This window comes from Lissotriton helveticus, chromosome 3_1 (assembly GCF_964261635.1).
Source record: "Lissotriton helveticus chromosome 3_1, aLisHel1.1, whole genome shotgun sequence".
Classification (NCBI taxonomy): Eukaryota; Metazoa; Chordata; class Amphibia; order Caudata; family Salamandridae; genus Lissotriton; species Lissotriton helveticus.
The window spans coordinates 1,683,288,014-1,683,308,724 of NC_136061.1; positions in this window are offsets into that span (position 1 = coordinate 1,683,288,014).

Below are 20,711 nucleotides of genomic sequence, written 5' to 3' on the forward strand. Positions count from 1 at the left end.
CTCCACCCTGAATTGGATGAATTCTTTTCTAAAAGATCGAAAGCAATCAGTCTGTCTCTCAACCTATAACTCTGCTATGGTTAGTGTGACTGTGGGGTACCTCCAGTTTCTTCTCTGTCTCCCCACATTTTTCAACATCTGCATTGATCCTCTGATACATATCCTACTATAAAAAAGGTTGAGATCTACAATTATGCGATGACATGCAGCAATTTTTTACAATCGATGAGACACCTGACTCTAAGGTGTTTCTTCAGAATACCAACAGAATACCATGCTGTTCGAAACTGGATGGACTGCAACCAGTTAAAGTTAAACTCTGATAAAAAAGAGATTGTCATCCCTAACAATAAACTAAACCACTGGACACCTGCTCACTGGCCAATGGAGCTTGCCCCCACACCCATACCTAAGAGTATGATAAAAAGTCTTGGCAGCTAAATTGATGCAGACCTATCTATGAAATCCCAGATAAACTCAGTTACATCCTCCTGCTTCCTCCAACTTGAGGAGTTTAGGAGAATCAGAAGATTCTTTAGTAGAGAGACCAGTATCCAAATTATTATTGCCCTGATTCTGTCTAGAATTGATTACGCAAATGCTGTCTATCTGGGTCTCCCAATCCCTCAAAACTACCGATCACATCTGAAGCAAAACCAAGTCACCAGAATAATTTCTTTTCAACCTAGGCATTGCCACACAAGGCCACTGATGAAGGAGCTTCACTGGCTCCAGTGGTGCAGTGGTCTATGTTCAAAATAGGATGCATCATCTTTAAAGCAATCCACAGCAAAGGCCCCAGATATCTATCCTCAAGGGTCCATAGATACTCCCTAAAATGCAATCTAAGATCTGCACAAATGAACCCATTGGAGAACCCAAGATTTAGACGCAGAAGGACAGCAATTTCTCGTATTTCCATGCAACGACATACATTTTGGAAATCTATGCCCATTGCTATCAGACAGGCAGCAGACCACATGTGTTTCAGGAAAATGCTAAAAACATGGCTTTTCACCCAAGCATATAGTTAGGCATGGACCCCTAACTATGGAGGCTTCATCAACCCAGCGCCAAGAGACCTTTCGGTGTATGTGCACTTTATAAATTCCCCCTAACATAACAGGTATCTAACAGCAATGGAGGTGTTTTCATAGTCACCTAGGCCCTATTCAGGCACTCATCCAATCACCCAGTCACTACTCAGGCAGTTATCGAATCACTCACGCACTATCCACACACTTATTTAATCATGCAGGCACTCCACATGCACTCTTCCAATCATGCAGGCAATAATCATGTAGTCCTTAAACCACGCAGGTACTACTCATACATTTATACAATCACCCAGACACTAACCGTTCACTTATATAATCACCAAGTCTGTACCTATACAGTCATTCACCACCCATGCTCAACCCATGCACTCATCCAAACACCCACTTATAACCCATGCTCTCATTCAACAACTGAGGCACAACTCATGCACTAATCCAATAACACAGGCAGTACCATTGTTGTGAACCTATCGCCCATTCAGTACCTATGTACTCATTCAATTACTGAGGTAATACTCTTAACTTAACAATTGACTCATTCAATCATTAGGACACTAGTCCACACTCATCTGATCAGCCAGGCACTACTAAGGCACTCATTTAATTATCCAGGCACTAGAATTGCACTCATTTAATCATCTAACCACTATCTATGCATGTATTGAATTACTAAGGCATTAGTCATGCACCTATCTAATCATTCAGGCACTGCCCATGCACTCATCTAAACACCTAGATAGTAGTGACATACTCATGCAAACATGCAGGCAGTAATTATGCAGAAACTGAATGACCCATGGAGTTCCCACATGCTCAGGGAATCATCCAGACACTAACTATATCCTCAGAAAATCACTAAGCTCTACCATGCACTCATCTAATCATCCTGGGACTATTGATTTACTCAATCAAAAATATGTAGTTAAAAGTTTTAGTTAGGAACATGTACTCTTTTAGAACCATCTGATGAATTATAAATATCTGTCACACACTCTTTGCATGTACTCAGAAGAATTAGGGCCCGATGTAGGTGACCATTACCGGTCGGTAACGGCCGAATTCGGCCGTTACCTACCGGTAAATGGGTCATTGAGATGTAGGGGACCTTTTTTACAGAATAGCTAAATTTACCGAATCGGTAAATTTACAGATTCTGTAAAATATTGAATCGGTAATTTTACCGAATCGGTAAATCTCACATGTAGGTGGCACTGCAAACAGTGCCACAGGCCTTTAGGAGTCGGTATTTTACGACCCAATCCAATTGGGTGGTGAAATACCGAATCCAGGTGTGCATGCACATCTGTGCATGCACACCTGTGCCATGTGACCCACATACATGCCCTTAGGGCATGTATGTGTGCCACATGGCACACATGCCTGTAATTGGGGTGCCAGAGGGTGTCAAAGTGACACCCCCTGCACCCTTGCAAAATTCGGTATTTACCGATGTGGTAAATACCGATTCGGTAATGCCCATTGATTCCTATGGGCTTCAATGCCCCTAGTAATCAATGGGCATTACCGATTCGGTATTTCCCGAATCGGTAAATACCGATTCCTTTCGATTCGGTAATTAATTACCTACACCTGCCCTCCTCTTTTTTACCACTTCTTAAATACCGATTCGGTATGAATCGGTATTTAAGAAGTGGTAAAAAAGATTTACCTACATCGGGCCCTTAGTGAGCTATATGCTCTTATTGAGATTATTGTGTAGATTTGTTTCTGCACCGTTTTCCAAAATTTAAATCTGATGCACCTAAGTATAAAAGTATTGAGATACTAAATCCACTGGTGACACAGTGGTAGAGAGGCACACAAATAGCTCTTAGGTTGTGTTTTCAGATTTACAGTATTGTACTCCTGCACTTTGGTTGATGTTCACTTTAAAATTTACTAAAGAAGGTATAAACTGTCTTTCACCATGTATAAGTGAGAACTGAGATATGGTGTAGCTGTATTGTAGGAGAGGGGTGTAAAAATGTTAAAACATAAATAAATAAATAAATACATTTTTGTGTTTATCTTTGGGTTTGGTGTATTAATGTAAGTGCATGTAGTTATATAGGTAGCTTCATCTGTAGATTTAAAACTGTAACATAACACAAAAACTGTTTTCGTATTATGTGTAAGTCAGTAGTAAAGTAGTTGGTACGTTGGCTAGCGTAAAAATTCAAATATACTAGTTTTTTTACAGAACAATACCTACATAAATACAAACAGTTAGAATGCCTACAAAAGCTTGGAGGAAAAAGCAACATAAACAACTAAAGTGTTTGTTTGTGCAGAACTGAGACGCAAAAGAGAAAAATGCAGAAAATGTGGTGAAAGAAAAAAGAGCTGCTGGTAAGAGGACAAAGTCATTTCTCAGAAATATATGCAGCCACCTGCAAAGATTATAAAATAATGAAAATAAAAAGCAAACTATGAGAAAGAATAAGAGTGGACACAATCTGTATTACAAGAACAGGAAACTATGTAACAAAGAAAAACACACATTACCCAGGAGACAGAAGCAACTTAAGGAAATCAGACCCAAGATAATTTGTAGTACAGTGGTTGTAGATCTACTGAATTGAGGGAGTATTTGATAAGGCCTTTGCTTTGAAAAGTCAGCTTTTAATTTGGATTATAAATAAAATTATGACTCTTGACAAAATGGTATTTTACATGAGACAAAACCAGAAGAAAAGATTAGTGAATGGAAGTAACTTTTGTACAGTTTTTAGTGGAGAATGATACACACTTTTAATACAGAGCCTTTCTTTATTTAAGAAAGCTATCTCAAGTATAACACATTAGTTTATGCAATGGATGAAAGAGGGCAATGTATGAAATGAAGAATGGCACTCCTATAGCGAAAGAAGTGATGGTACCTAGAAATGTAGAACAAGTTATTGTAGAAGAGGTACAGTGAAGGCGTAGTCAGGCCTTGTATACAAATGGAATTGTAGTAGTGTTTGTAGTATCCAACAGCAATCCATTAATACACTAAGAAGATTTCAACATATTTTGCCAAGGCAAAGTTTACACACAAAGTAAGTACTTTACAAGGATTGGATCCTTGCAAGGTTAGAATGCATACACATTTGAAGGGACGCTCACTAGTTTGTTTAACAAAGAATGTGCCCCAGAGCACCTTTCTACATTTCAGGATACCAGCTGTACACCTCTCAACAATGCAAACTTTATTTTGAAGGCTCTACTATGTGAAAATGCCGGCTTTATGTTTAGGAGAAATGAATAAAGCTCTTTTGCATGGTACTGTGGCAGAGGTTGAAAAGGTTTGTGATGATGTTCAGGTTTGTTTCTTTTGTCCATAACAGGACTCTAGGGAAAACAAAGAGTTGATGACAGGAGGGGTTGCAGAATAGGACACATGTATTGTAGATGATAGCTTTGAAGAAGAGATTACAAAATGCAACACCGTGTGCTATGAAACATCAAAGTATGTTTGTATATATTGTCGACACACTCACTACAAGATTCAAACACAGACTGTTGACTTGTATTTAAAAAGTGAAAAATTGAAAAAGAAAATAAAGATAACTGGCAAAACCTTGCTGTGTACTTATTTGCAGTGGAACACTTTGACATGTCCACACGGCAAGTTATATGTAAGCACTGTTACAATAAATTAGAGGATAATCAAATGCCTGCTAGAGCTAGAGCTGTGCATAATAGTTAGTACTGGTTCCAATTCTAGGACCACTTCAAGGTTTAAATGTTTATGAGTCAATTCTTATCCAAATATTTCAGGCTATAGTCCATGTGGAGCCAAAGACAGGCAAGTTACCACCAACAGAGCTGCAGAAAGGTCTAAATGGTAGAGTGGTGTACTGTAATATTAGTGTTTTCTCAAAATGCTCAGCTGGATGCTCAATCATTTTTTATGGTAATGCTAAGACTATTAGAATAAGAGGATGTAAATATCAATACATTATTTGGTTCAACTTATAAATGAAACCATAACTGTGAACATTGTGAATTCACCTCTAACACTGAAATCAATTAGGAACAATTCCTCTACTTGACTACCAGATTGTAAAGCTACAGCCTTTGAAAATTTAACCAAAAACGCCTATCAAGATGTGACCTGTCGAAACTGCAGATTAGAACTTAGATCTACATTAGTACTTCAAAGCTATGGAAATTACCTTATAATCGTGCTACAACCATGCATAGTGGTTGGTACTAAATTAGAAACTGAAATCACAAACTTTGTGTTAGGACAAATTTCAATTTCAAAAAGATGTTTCACAGCTATAGCAATCATATTTCATGAAGGAGTTAATATAACCTCTACACACTACACAATACATTTAAGATGTCAAAAAATATGGACAGAGTACAATGACAGAGAAATGATCAATCAATCAATCAATCAGGGGGGTTAAAGCACGCTACTCACACCAGAGGGTCTCAAGGCGCTGAGGGTGCAGCTCCGTGTCAGCCTAAATTCCAGGTCTTGAGTCTCTTTCTGAAGGTGTGCGGGAAAGGGGAGAATCTGGTGTTGACTGGGATCTCATTACAGGCATTGGGTGTGACATAGGAGAAGGCTCTTCCATCCGCTCTGGTAATGCAGATGCGAGGGGTATCTGCTAGGGTTAGGTCGGTGGAGTGGACGTTTCTTTTGGGTAAGAGGAAAGACATTCTTTTGTTGAAGTATTTGGGTCCAATGTTGTGGAGGGATTTGTAGGCATGGGTGAGTAGCTTAAAGATTACTCTCTTCTCGATGGGGAGCCAGTGGAGGTCTTGCAGGTGTTGGGTCATGTGCTCATGTCATGGGGTGCCGAGGACAAGTCTGGCCGTGATGCTCTGCATGATCTGGAGTTTTTATAATAGGAATTTGTTGATTCCAACGTATAGGGTGTTTCCATAGTCCAGTCTGCTCGTTATGAGTGCATGGGTGATGGTCTTTCTGGCTTCAGGCGAGATCCACTTGAAGGTCTTGCGGAGGATGCAGAGGGCGTTGAAGCAGGTGGATGTGACGACGTTGATATGGCAGCTCATGTGAGGGAGGAGTCTAGAATTATGCAGAGGTTCCGGACATGGTCAGTCGGGTGGGAGAGAGAGAGCCACCAGGGAGCCACCAGGTTTTGGCCCAAGATCTGGCAGGTCATGGTGAGGGAGGAGTCTAGAATGATGCAGAGGTTCCGGACATGGTCAGTCGGGTGGGAGAGAGAGAGACACCAGGTTTTGGCCTAAGCAGTGGGGGAGGGTCCCAGGATGAGGACATCTGTCTTCTCGGAGTTGAACTTTAGGCAGCTGCTGCTCATCTAGGCTGCAACGTCTTTCATTCCTTTCTGGATGCTGAGTCTGGTGTCTTCAGGGTTCTTTGTGAGGGAGAGGATGAGCTGGGTATCATCGGTGTAGGATACTATGCTGAGCCCATGCTGTCTGATGATGGCGGTGAACGGGGTCATGTAGATGCTGAAGAGCGGGGGGCTGAGCGATGATCCTTGGGGTACTCCGCAGTTGATCTCTGTAGGTTTGGAGAGGAAGCGTGGGAGTCGGATCCTTTGGGTTCTACTCGCGAGGAAGGAGTGGATCCAGTCAAGGGTCGTTCTCCGTATGCCAGCATTGTGGAGTCTGGCTGCAAGACTGTGGTGGGAGATGGTGTTGAAGGCTACGGAGAGGTCTAGCAGGATGAGGACTGCGGTGTGGCCCTGGTTGAGGAGCGCACGGAAGTCATCGGTGGTGACAAGGAGGGCAGTCTCGGTGCTGTGGATACTGTGGAATCTGGACTGGGAAGAGTCAAGGATGTCTTTATCTTCGATGACGGTAGTCAGCTGGGTGTTGACAATTTTCCCAGTGACTTTGGCTAGGAAGGGGAGGAGAGAGATTGGTCTGTAGTTTTATCAGGTCCATTGGGTCTGACGAGGGTTTCTTGAGGAGAGGATTGACCTCTGCCTGTTTCCAGTCATCAGGTAAAGTGCCAGATTAGAAGGTGCCATTGATGGTACGGTGTAGATCGGGTACTATGGATTCAGTGGCTCTGTGGAAGATGTGCAGCGGGCAGGGGTCTGTGGGGGCTCCTGAGTGTGTGCTCTTCATGTTCGTGGTGCTATCTTTGGTAGTGACCGGTGTCCAGGTGGTGATAGGGGACTGGTTGTCATCACTGAAGGGGAGGGTCGTTCCTGGAGTCTGTTCACTGAAGTTGTCATATATAGCCCTGATTTTCAGGTGGAAGGAGGTGCCGAGCTTGTTGCAGAGGTCCTGGGAGGGTGTGAGGTCTATGGCTTTACTGTGGGGTTTGGTGAACTGCTGAATGATGTTGAAGAGTGTCTTCAAGCTGCTGGCATTGGTGAGAATTTTGTTCCAGATGAAGGTTCTCTTGGTGGATCTAATGAGGTGGCGGAATTCTGTCACGGCATTCTTGTAGGTGGTCTGGTCTTCAGTGGTTTTGATGTTTCTCCATTGTATTTTGAGACGTCTGCAGGAGTATCTAGTTCCTTGGAGAACCAGGCAGTCTTCAGGAGGCGTTGTCTGTCGGGTGGCAGAGGGGTGCAAACTTGTCTGCTCAGCTGGCTGCAGAGTTGGTGTCGGTCATTTCAGAGGGGGGACGTGGATGACGGTGGAGTCGAGGTGCTCTTCTGTGATCTTGCTCCAATTTCTTCATGGGTGGACTTGTGTGCAGTGGTGGTATTGAAAGACAAATGTATGCAGTGGTGGTCTGTGCAGGGGGGTTGCAAGATGTGGGTGAAGCAGATGTTAGTCCCTCCCATGAAGATGGGGTCAAGAATGTGGGTGGGGGTGGTGATGAGCTGCTTCAGTCCGAGGTTGGCAAGGTTGTCAAGGAGGGGTCGCTGCAGATATCGAGGTAGAAGTTCAGGTCTCCGATGGGTATGTAATCTGTGGAGGCAGTGGGGTGCGAAGAGGTCAGCAATAGTGGTGGTAAAAGAAGCACAAGGCCCTGGGGGTCTGTAGGAGAGGGTGCCGCGAAGCATGGTTCTGGGCTGGCCTGGATCTGAAAGTGGATGTGTTCGGTGTTGGAGAGGGAGTCGCTCATGCTGGAGGTGGAGAGTCGGAGGGGTCTCTTGTGTATGGTGTTGAGTCCACCTAATGGGCAGTAGGCGAGACCTTCCTCTGGATCTTGTATCCGTCAGGAATGCCGGTGGCGATGTCGGGTGGTGGAGGAGACGGCGCAGATGTCGTGGGGGTCATGTGGATGGTGAAGGATTATCAACATTGTCTGCAGGAGAACTGGAAATGGAAGGTGTTTGGCATGGACCACTGGCAGTTATTCCTTCTGGGATTGAGTAGGAGAAGGGCAGCAGAGTCATAGCAGTGGGAGGTCAGAGAACCAGAGTCCCTGCCGCTGGTCACGGTCGGCTCCCAGACAGACAGAGATGGGCTCGCCTTTGGCGCCCCTTCGGCATGCCAATGGCACGGCCGCACAGCAGCCGGAATTAATTAGGGAAGGGGGAGGGAAGCACAGCCGGGAGGTGGTATACAGCAGGGGGAGGGGCCATCGGGACTACAGAGGCAGGAAACAGATGTCAAAAGTGGCACAGAGGGCAAGGTCACAGATAAAGAAAAACACAAGCAAAGAAAAAAAAAGGACACTATAGAAAAAACTGAAAAGTTGGATAGAAAATAATGCACAATATAAGTCCTACAAAGCCAAGACAGGCAGAGAGCAAGATCGAGCTGTAACTCAAACTCTACCTACACCATGCAGTGGCACACCATTGGAGCTGCAGGGGGAGAGAGCAGGTCTCCAACCAGGAGGTTAGAATTACATTCAAATCAAGACTACCTAAAAAGTAACCAAACTCATATCTGCTATTTCTAGAAATGAAGTTCTAAGGAGAATTTAGGATAACAAAATGTGGTATTTTTTTAGCATATATATGAATTATGAGTCCCTAAGAAATTATTTAGCTGGTTGGACATATTTTCACAGCAAGTTGTTAGAAATTAAAGACTCTTTTTAACTAGAGGTAGGGAATTTATACAACATTACAGAACTACATTCTGGTACTACAGATACAAACTAAATGGAGGTACCATAATACCAGCAGCCTTAATTTGCATCTAAGAAGTCTCTTCTCCTTATCACCATTATATCTTGTTTTTGTTGCCTAAACTTCAAAATGAAATCCTAATACATTTTTCTTTGTTCATATTTTTTCACAGTGGTTGAGTGGTTGAAGTGCTGCAATAAAAAAGAGAAAACGTTAACAAGTATTTTTTTTACATTCTGCAATATTATATACACAGACTGCTCCCATGCTGTTACAATATTACAGTCCGTGCAGAAGATAGCAAAACACTTTAGTTCTGGTGATATTTTACTGTATCTTCTCTGCACTTAAGCTGGAACTTTGTCGCCAGGAGCAGGGGCTGGATGTCTGGGGTCTGATGATCCCTCACCTTTTTTTTCTCTGTGCAATTTTAGGTTGCTTCTTGTGGTATGTTTTCAAATGGTACAACATGCTTGTTGTACCAAATGCATATGTTTTTGCTATACCCTGAGAAATATGTTGTCTCACATATGTTGCACCTCACCAATTTAGTTGTGGTCTTCGATTCACCAGATGGAATAGTGAAAAAATCCCAAGCTGTGCTTTGTATCTTTCTTTCTAGGTTCTTCTTCAGAAGACTATTCATGTGCAGCTGAGACCTCCTGGTGTCAACAACTTCAACCAGTTGTCGGTCTGCCTCTGGATTTTCTGATGAACTTTGTTTTTGTAGAAATAGTCAAAAAAAGTTGAAAATGACCACCATTTTCAAAATCAGTTTGGGAGAGCTCCTATAACAAACTAACTAGTCCCTGGAACGTTTAAGAAGGGAGAAATGGGGGTGTTGTTCCTTTCATAAAGGAAACTGTGTAAACAAAGTACATTTCTTCATTTGGTAGTCATGTGCTACTCGCAAGTACCGATGTGGAAAGTTATTTTTTTAAACTGTTGTTTTTGACAAATGCATTGTTAAAATGAAGTTAAACCAATATGTTACTAAACAGCTATACTTAAACTTTATGTAAAATATGTCTACATATGGGTATTACACTTTGTCATTTGTATTCATGAGTACAGACTTCATCACGATCTCCGATGTTGCCTTAATAAGGAAAATGCAATTTTGATGTGATTTTTTTACTAATGAATACAAAGGGAAAGTTGAATTAATATCTTACTAAGCAGCTAGACTGAAACTTTGGTAAAGTATTTCTATATATGTGTTTTACACTTTGTCAGAAACATGCAGTATTTGCTGTATGTACTTGGCGACTGCAAAGTTGTTGTGAAAACCAGAAATTATTTTGAAATAAGATGATTAATATGTAGATGACAAATACAACAGTAAATGGTGCACCATGCAGATGTACTGTTTAATATCGAATTATAGAAAAAAATGCAAGGACGTCATAGTTATGAAATAGACTAAAAAAAGTTTGAAATTTACTGAAAAGGCAAAGGTTACAGGGACTTTATAGTTGGAAATTAGTATTTGAAAAACTTTATAAATTCACTGAAAAAACAAAGGTTACAAGGATGTTATTGTTAGGAAATAGAATTTAAAAAACCTTAGAAATTCACGGAAAAAATGAAAGGTTACAGGGATGTTATAGTTAGGCTGACATTTCACTTGTACAAAACCAGGGAAATTTAGGAGTTATAGTTACCTGAGTTAACTATAACTGACCCCTGGCAATGCACTGCTTATGACCTCACATATTACATCACTCATGACATGGTCAGTGACATTACTGATAACGTAACTGATGACATCACAAATGATAGCACTGATGACAGCTGAAATGTCAATAGTGATGTCACTGACCATGTCATGAGTGATGTATTATGTGAGGTTATAAACAGTGCTTTGTGGGGGCATGAGTTATAGTTAGCTCAGGTAAATATAACTGCAACATTTCTTGATTTTGTACGGGTCAAATGTCAGCCTAACTGTAATGTCCTTAACCTTTGGTGGTTTTTCAGTGAATATTTCAGTGGGAAAAAAAGAATATATATATATATATTACCTACTGGCGGTCGCCAGTAGGTATATATAGTTAGGATTTTTTCTCTATGGGATTTTTGAAAATTCTATGTCTAATAACTTTGGCGTTTGTGGACGGAATTGGCTGAAATTTTGGGGGGGGTTCGTCAAGGGGAGGCCGAGAAAAAAGGGGGGTCCCAAAACGTGTTTTTAACATTGAGTTTTCCATAGGGCGGTTGGCCTCACTTTTAGCCCGAACGGCTGAATGGATTTGCACGAAACTTGGCAAAATTGTAGGGACTGGTAGCCCGATGTGCCTTTGCTAGGTCTCAATATATGTGCTCCAGTGGATTTTGAGAAATTAACGTTCAAAAAAAGATATATATCTGTAACAGCGGACCAGGCAGCGCTCCGGTTCGCGGACTTTACGCGTTACGGAGCTTTGTGAAGCGAAGCTGATTGGTTCTCCGGCGTCTGTAAACATTCCAAACAGTCCGTAGCGGCCGCCATCTTGTCTCTCGGTAGGATCGAAAGACAAGAGGAGGCCAAAGCGAAGGGGCAAATGACCATAAGGGGGCATAGTAGATCCTCCCTGACCCTCTTGGTTTGATGTGGAGGTTTTAAAAGGGCCCCGCGGGGCAAAAAAAATAAAAATAATAATAATCGAACGGCTGAATGGATTTGCACGAAACTTGGCAAAATTGTAGGGACTGGTAGCCCGATGTGCCTTTGCTAGGTCTCAATATATGTGCTCCAGTGGATTTTGAGAAATTAACGTTCAAAAAAAGATATATATCTGTAACAGCGCTCCGCTTCGCGTACTTTTCGCGTAACTGAGCTTTGCGAAGCTGATTGGTTCTCCGGCGTCTGTAAACATTCCAAACAGTCCGTAGCGGCCGCCATCTTGTCTCTAGGTAGGATCGAGAGACAAGAGGAGGCCAAAGCGAAGGGGCAAATGACCATAAGGGGGCATAGTAGATCCTCCCTGACCCCCTAGGTTTGATGTGGAGATTTTAAAAGGGCCCCGCGGGGCAAAAAAAAAAATAATAATAATAATCGAACGGCTGAATGGATTTGCACGAAACTTGGCAAAATTGTAGGGACTGGTAGCTCGATGTGCCTTTGCTAGGTCTCAATATATGTGCTTCAGTGGATTTTGAGAAATTAACGTTCAAAAAAAGATATATATCTGTAACAGCGCTCCGCTTCGCGGAGATAAAATTATCTCTGTATTACCTAGCTGTTGCTAACACCAGTTAGCGACCGCTAGTAGGAGATAGTGACCATCTTGGGCCCCACTTTGCATGTCAGTGATATTTATCACTAATGACATGCAAAGTGGGCATGCCAAGATGTTAGCGACTGGAAACAGTCGCTAACATCGCTATCTCCTATTACCAACTTTTGGAGATATTCGCGCTAAGCGCGAATATCTCCAAAAGCTACCACCTGCCCTGAGCAGTTCTTAGCCATGTTATCCAATGGGAGGTGGATAACATGGCTAAGAGCATTAGCTCGGTAATGCATGAATATCGCTGAGTTTTCAGCGATATTAATGCATTGCGGTCGTTTTTTATGGCATTTGCGATAAACCTTGATAATAGCAAGGTTTATCTGCGATAATTTCTGACGATGCTTAGCGGTAAAAAATTCGTTGCTAAGCATCGTTAGGGATAAATATCGCTTAACTTTGGTAATATGCCCCAACGTCTGTTAACGTTCGATTCGAAGGAAATCAGGAAGTGTTGAAAAACATTGTCTGCGCCATCTTGCCTTTTTTCAAATGCCACACTTTTGTCGTGCACGGCAGTCATTTTAGATGCCTTGACCAGACCCACTCTCTGCACGCTGTCGATCCTTAGCATGGCTCCCCACCCTCGCAAGCATCTCCCCCAGGCACTGGTCACCCTCGTTCTCTGTCTTATGCATGGGTAATAAACCTCCCCCCATCTGCGCTGCTCTTCCCTGAGAATCACACCCTGTGCCCGCCCGACACCTCCATTTCGCCCTATTCACTACCGCACCCTCTGACACTCCTTTTCCTCTGTGTCCGATTGTCCAGGCCGGTCCTAGGCTATCAGCTAGCCCTGCAGATGTAGTTTATGGCCCCAGCTGTAAAGAATCACCCCTCTTCAAAGGAGTTATAGTAGATCAAGGCCCACACTCGATGAGATCCGTCACAGCACACGCGTTCCTACTATCTGAAAACCATCCTGTATCGTGATTGGGGAGGGGACCGAGCCTGAAGCGGAAGATTCCAGGGATGACTCTTTGTACATCAAAGTTTTTACAATTATGTGTCACATTAAAAATATATAGCACTCCAACAAAGTAGTAAGATTATAAAACTTTAATAACTTATAAATATATACAACAAAACAAAAACAGTAAAAACATATAAACATTTTTAGGGAAAAACAACGAAGTAGCGGTCGGCTGTGCGAATAGTCCCAACGCAGCACAACGTCCAGATTTCTGGACGGCACCCAGGTGATGTTGCCTGGGTGCCGCACTGATTTCGGCATCCGGCGTGGGGCGTCGCGGGGGGTGGTTCATCAGTAGCAAACTGTTGTGCGAATAGTTCCAAGGCAGCAGAACGACGGCACCAAGGTGATGTCCAGTAAGTTGCCGCACTGGTTTTGGTATCCTACAATGCTGCTCCGAATAACGGCGTGGGGCGCCCCGGGGGGGGGAGGCGGCGTGAACGGGCCTCTCCAGGTGGAGTCTCGTCTGTTGTAGTGGGGCGCCCCTTTACCGTTTCAGTTGCCATTCCGTCCGCTTTTGGTCCACTGTGTCAAAAGCCGCAATTCAGCTGAGTTGCGCCCACTCTTGCGGGGCAGCGATAGGCGGCTGCCACAGGACTCTCAAAATGGCGGCAGGCTCTTTTCTTTTTGGGCCTGGTCCACTGAAATGGCCCTGGGACACCTTGGAAATCGGACGCTTGTCTGCTAGGTCTTGGACCCCATTCTCGAAAGCGTCCCCTCCGCCTTGAGGATTCAACAAAAGTTTTGGGGGCCCCCGACTCCTGCAGGCTTCTGGTGGGGAGCGGCTGCCATGATTGCTCGCGGAATGACCACGGCGGAGCGACGAGATGGTGGTGCTTTCATGGTGACGCCAGCTTCAGTGTGAAACATCCAGAAACAAGGTGGGGCTTTCATCGTTTGGGAAAAAAAAAGTTTTCATCCAATGAAAAGTGTTATTTTTAGGTCATATGATCAAGCCTTCCATCATTAGGAAACCAAAAGTAAAATGAACCAATGAAAAGTTTTATAAACAAGTCACATGACCTGTTATGCGGCATAGGGTATAAAATGCGGAGAAAATACGTTGGCACGTGAGGCGGCGTCAGTAGCGGACCGATGTGCGAATAGGCCGAAGGCAACACAACGCGCCAAGATCCGGATGGCACCGAGGTGGTGTCCAGCAAGTTGCAGCACTGGTGTGGCCATCCTACAATGCTGAAAGTCGGCGTAGGGCGCCCCGTTGGCCTGTGAGTTCGCGTCAGTAGCGGACCGATGTGCGAATAGGCCGAAGGCAGCACAACGTGCCAAGATCCGGATGGCACCGAGGTGGTGTCTAGTAAGTTGCCGCACTGGTGTGGCCATCCTACAATGTTGAAAGTCGGCGTGGGGCGCCCCGTTGGCCTGTGAGATGGCGTCAGTAGCGGACCGATGTGTGAATGGGGCCAAAGGCAGCGCAACAATATTTTCGGAATAGAAGACACCACAAGGCGCTGAGATGCCAAGATCCGGATGGCACCGAGGTGGAGTCTAGCAAGTTGTGGCACTGGTGTGGCCATCCTACAATGGTAAAAGTCGGCGTGGGGCGCCCTGTTGGCCTGTGAGATGGTGTCAGTAGCGGACCGATGTGCGAATGGGGCCAAAGGCAGCGCAACAATATTTTCTGACTAGAAGACACCACAAGGCGCTGAGATGCCAAGATCCGGAGGGCACCAAGGTGATGTCAAGCAAGTTGCTGTACTGGTGTGGCCATCCTACAATGCTGAAACTCGGCGTGGGGCGCCCCATTAGCCTGTGAGATGGCGTCAGTAGCGGACCGATGTGCGAATGGGGCCAAAGGCAGCGCAACAATATTTTCTGAATAGAAGACACCACAAGGCGCTGAGATGCCAAGATCCGGATGGCACCGAGGTGGTGTCTAGTAAGGTGCACTGGTGTGGCCATCCTACAATGCTGAAAGTCGGCGTGGGGCGCCCCGTTGGCCTGTGAGATGGCGGCAGTAGCGGACCGATGTGCGAATGGGGCCAAAGGCAGCGCAACAATATTTTTGGAATAGAAGACACCACAAGGCGCTGAGATTCGGTTAGCACCGAGGTGGTGTCTAGCAAGCTATGCAGCTGAGTTGCGTGCGCACTTGCAGCGAATAGGTCGAAGGCAGTACAACAATGTTTTCTGAATAGAAGACACCACAAGGCGCTGAGATTCGGTTACCACCGAGGTGGTGTCTAGCAAGTTGCTGCACTGGTGTGGCCATCCTACAATACTGCTCCGAATAACGGCGTGGGGTGCCCGAAGGGGGGGGGGAGGCGGCGTGAACGGGCCTTCCTAGGTGGAGGCTCGTCTGCTGTAGTGGGGCGCCCCTTTACCGTTTCAGTTGCCATTCAGCTGAGTTTTGGCCGCTCTTGATGCTACAGCGACAGGCGGCTGCAACAGGACTCTCAAAATGGCGGCCTGTTCTTTGGATTTGGGCCTGGTCCACTAAAATGGCCCTGGGACACCTTAGAACTCGGACGCTCGATTTTTTTTTCCTTTCCTCTACATGCAAAAAAAGGTAAATTCCCGGTACGTTATACGCTTCATCTGCCACGATGTACTCTCCAGAGGAACCGAAAAAAAATATAGTTATGGTAACTATACCATGCATCGTCGTATGGAGAGGTGGCACCAATTAATTATAGTGCTGCATAAAAGAGAGATTTGGAGGAGAACCCCCGACCTGCCAGTACATTCATCAAAGAAGTGGCACTGACAGCATCAGAGGCAAGGAAAACGGTCCCAAATATTTAGAAGAACTTTGGAAAGATTAAAATGACATGTTTAGATTGTGGCAAATTAATTTCATGTGGACAGATGAGTGTTACTCTATAAATACAGCATATGAACATCATCATAGTCGATGGTTGGTAGAGACATTTTGACTATATCCTGGACCTGCCCGTCCTCGCCCAAAATGGCGCCGGAATAAATGGGACTCGTAACTCCTTGTTGTGTACTGGTTGCAGAACCTTGAAATCACGAGATACGTGTGCAGTTTTGAAGCACATGGCGGGCGGGGACGAGAATTGATTGAGTATTTCGACATCCCTATTGATATTAAGTTCTGATGTGTTATTGATTACTGTACTATTGAAAGTTCGAATTAACGTCACGCATGGTACTTGCCCGCAAATGCATATCTAGATAATTTTATTGTAACTGGCCCTGTCGTATTTTAATTATAAAATGTACGTCCACCGATTCCGCAACTGTTAGACACCTTAGTTCTTGCAACCTAATGGCCCGCCCGTTACGTTCCTCTACAGTGTAAATGTCTACTCATCATATACGATTACAGTTTGCTCCGTGGCCGGCCCACGTGGTTATAGGCTCGTATTTGTATAATGAAATTTTCACAATAAAGGTTTTTAAAAGAAAACATGGTAGTAGTATATACATTGGTAAAGTTTTTAATAATAGTCACTGTTTTAGAATCATTAAAAGGCAAGTGAAATAAAGCAGACCAATTACATGAAGGGTAAAAGGTATAATACGCAGGAACGCAGTAAAGATAAATGGTCAAGGGCTGTTGTGTTTTCTACTCCTGCAACATAAAGTGATCGATAAGAATCTCATATTCAGGCGTATCGGCGACTAAGACAGCAGGTCGACCCTCTTTTGCTCAACGGCTCCGTCATGGGACGAAGAAACGCCCTTTTTCTCGAAAAAAGAATATATTTTACTTGCAGGACAGTTGTACATTTTCCGGGAAAGTACATTAGCCTGGAACATTATAACATATATTTAAGAAAAAATAATGTTCGGAAGTAATAAAAAGCGTAATTTTTAGGTCATATGACCAAGCCTTTCATCATTAGAATATGAAAAGTAAAATGAACCAATGAAAAGTTTTATTAACAAGTCACATGACCTGTTATGCTTACGTTACGCGCTGCGCGTCGCGCCCCGGATGACTTCCGGATGCGCTAACGCGGCGCGTCATATGACGCATTACGCGACAACGCAGGTCCAGAATATAGTCAAAATGTCTCCACCAACCAGCGGTCGGAACACAACCCCTTTCAGCAGGCTAAATAGTTCTGTTAAATGACAACAGAAGGGACAGGCAACAAGAACCATCAGTCAAAGAGGGGAGGGCTAGTTCTTCTCTGCCGGGTTACATTGGGGCGCTACCGGAACTGATCGAATTGGTAGTCTACAGTGTTTCTGGATGTTTCAGACTGAAGCTGGCGTTAGCATGAGAGCACCACCATTTCGTAGCTCCGTCGTGGCCATTCCGCGAGCAATCATGGCAGGCGCTCTTTATCGTTATTTTGGGCGGGGTGGGTGGCGGAGCCGAGCTGTATTGCAGCCATCATGGTGTGGAGTTCAGTTCATCTCACTAGTTTCGTATTTGTCATGAGGGGTTGTTCTTAATGTTTCTATTTTAGCGAGGTCAAAAAGAGATCCCATTAGTGGCCTACTGATTTTGCTCGATTCCTTTTGTTTTTTTACACGATTTTTCGTTATCTGCAAAGACTAAACAGAGTATTGCGACTCTGTGTTTGTTTGTAAATAGAGAATGAACCAAAGAGAACCAATTCTAAAACAGTAAATGCTTGGATAACAATCAATCAAATGGAGAGAGAAGCAGGCACGACGTATTACAACGGGGGCAAAGGCCTGCGTTAACTACCTTTCACTATCTGCAAAGAGAGAGTACTCCTAATAGAAATGAGGGGGGGGGGGGCAGCATTCAAAGCAGATCAGTGTGCATAAACACGAAAATGTTTTTACTTACCACGTACTTGACATTCGACAGCTTATGATATTTGCAATTAAAAAACCATTGAAATTCACTGAAAAAACCATAGGTTATAGACCATATATAGTTAGGAATTAGCATTTACAAAACCTTGAAAATTCACTGAAAAAAACATAGGTTATAGACCATATATAGTTAGGAATTAGCATTTACAAAACCTTGAAAATTCACTGAAAAAACCATAGGTTATAGACCATATATCGTTAGGAATTAGCATTTAAAAAACCTTATTTTACCCACACAAAACCATTGAAATTCCATATATAGTTAGTTGCACTAACTATATATCGCGCACCCGCAATCCACTGCTGATGATGTCACATATTACATCATTCATGACATGGTCAGTGACATCACTGATGACATCACTGATGACATCTCAAATGACATAACTGATGACATCACTGATGACATCTCATTTGACATCAATGACCACATCACTGATGATATCATTCATGTGACAATACAATGCATCTCCTCACATTTTAATATAACCTCTGTTTCACCCAGTGTTAAATACAGAGTATAATTTTTGAAACCATTGACACACCAATACTAGTTACTACATACGCACTCACTGATTCCTACGTCTACACACACCTTCACTCATTCACCCATACAATCATTCATACATACAATCACTCATCTTTACAACACTATCATATGCACTCATACACCTATACAGACACTCACAGTCTGCCACTCATCCATGGAGTTACTCACACACCTAGTCAGTCCTGTAAAGAATCAATGACACTTCCATTTTCTTGTCTATACAGTTAAACATAGAGCACTTTACATTTTCAAACATATACTAACACATACTTACCTTCTTATACAATCATTGATACAAGTACACATTGATCTGCACAGAGTCACACACCTCCCAGCCAGCCACACACACACTCAGTCTCTCATACAAATACTTGGGCAATCAATCAATAACCCATATAGTTACTCATATAGCTACTGATCAACACATGCAGCAGTTTACAGAACAACAGACATAATGATGCACAAATTAAGACAGTTTAGTCACTAACCCATGCACTCAGTGAGACACATTTAATCACTCAGTCATACAGTCAGTCATGCACCTACTAAATCCTTCGTCCAGACACTTACACATCCACTCATTCTTCAATATGTAAGACATATTTAAACTTTACAGAAACAAAAAATCACTGGATGTTGTTATCAGTCATGTCATCAGTGATGTCATTTGAGATGTCATCAGTGATGTCATCAGTGATGTCACTGACCATGTCATGAATGATGTAATATGTGACATCATCAGCAGTGGATTGCGGGTGCGCGATATATAGTTAGTGCAACTAACTATATATGGAATTTCATTGGTTTTATGTCAATAAAATGTCCAGCTAACTATATATGGTCTCTAACCTATGGTTTTTTCAGTGAATTTTCAAGGTTTTTTAAATGCTAATTCCTAACGATATATGGTCTATAACCTATGGTTTTTTCAGTGAATATATATATATATATATATATATATATATATATATATATATATATATATATATATATATATATATATATATATCAATAACAAACACCAAGTCTTTGGTAGTTGAAAACGCACTCACTTGAGTTATGTTGCAGAATTACAGCTTCATTTTATTTTAGGTTTACACGATCACAAAGCTCAACGCGTTTCACCTCAGCCTGAGGCTTTATTCTTGAACGTGAAATCTTGTCAGGCTCTCTACATGGGGAAGCAGTACCTAGAATGTTCACCTTACACACTTCGGGGCCCATCTGTGGGCTTTGATTTGGGACCCTCAGAACGCTGCACCCATCTGGGTAGAATTACCGCACTATATATCCCATAAGACCTTAGGCGATAGCTCATTGGAGCAGTTTACCGGCCTATTAGGAGGCTTGTAATTGAATAAAGGTATGGCAAGAAACGCTGCGAACTGTGGTTACCAGCCTGTGAAAAAGGAATCTCCGAAACGCGTCAGCTACATCCCGCAGTGTGTGGAGGTCTGAGTGGAATTGCTGCAGCCTGTGTGCGTTCTCGTTTGTGGGGCAAACCTGGAGCTTGAATATATATATATATATATATATATATATATATATATATATATATATATATATATATATATATATATATATATATATATATATATATATATATATATATTACCTACTGGCGACTGCCAGTAGGTATATATAGTTAGGATTTTTTTCCTATGGGATTTTTGAAAATTCTATATCGAATAACTTTGGCGTTTGAGGACGGAATTGGCTGAAGTTTTCAGGAAAATGGAACATTTTGTTTCTGAGCAGCCCCCGAAAATTTGGGGGGGTTTCGTCAAAAAAAAAATTAAAAAAGTTTTTTCGATTTTTCGCGGTGGAAGCGCTACCCGGTACGCGAACCGGGTAGCTTACCGGTAGCGTAACAGGAGTCCGCCATCTTGCGTTAAGGTCTAATTTGGACACAAGATGGATGCTAAACAATGCTGGGATTGTGTAAAAGGGGGCAAGGGAGACATATCCTGACCCCCTAGGTTTTGTGAGGGTGGATGAGGAGACCCATATATGTCCTAAAAAATAAAAAAAAATCACATTTTCGCGCAGTCAGCGTCCGGTGCGCGAACCGGGTAGCGCTCCGGAAAGCGTAAATCGTGAAAA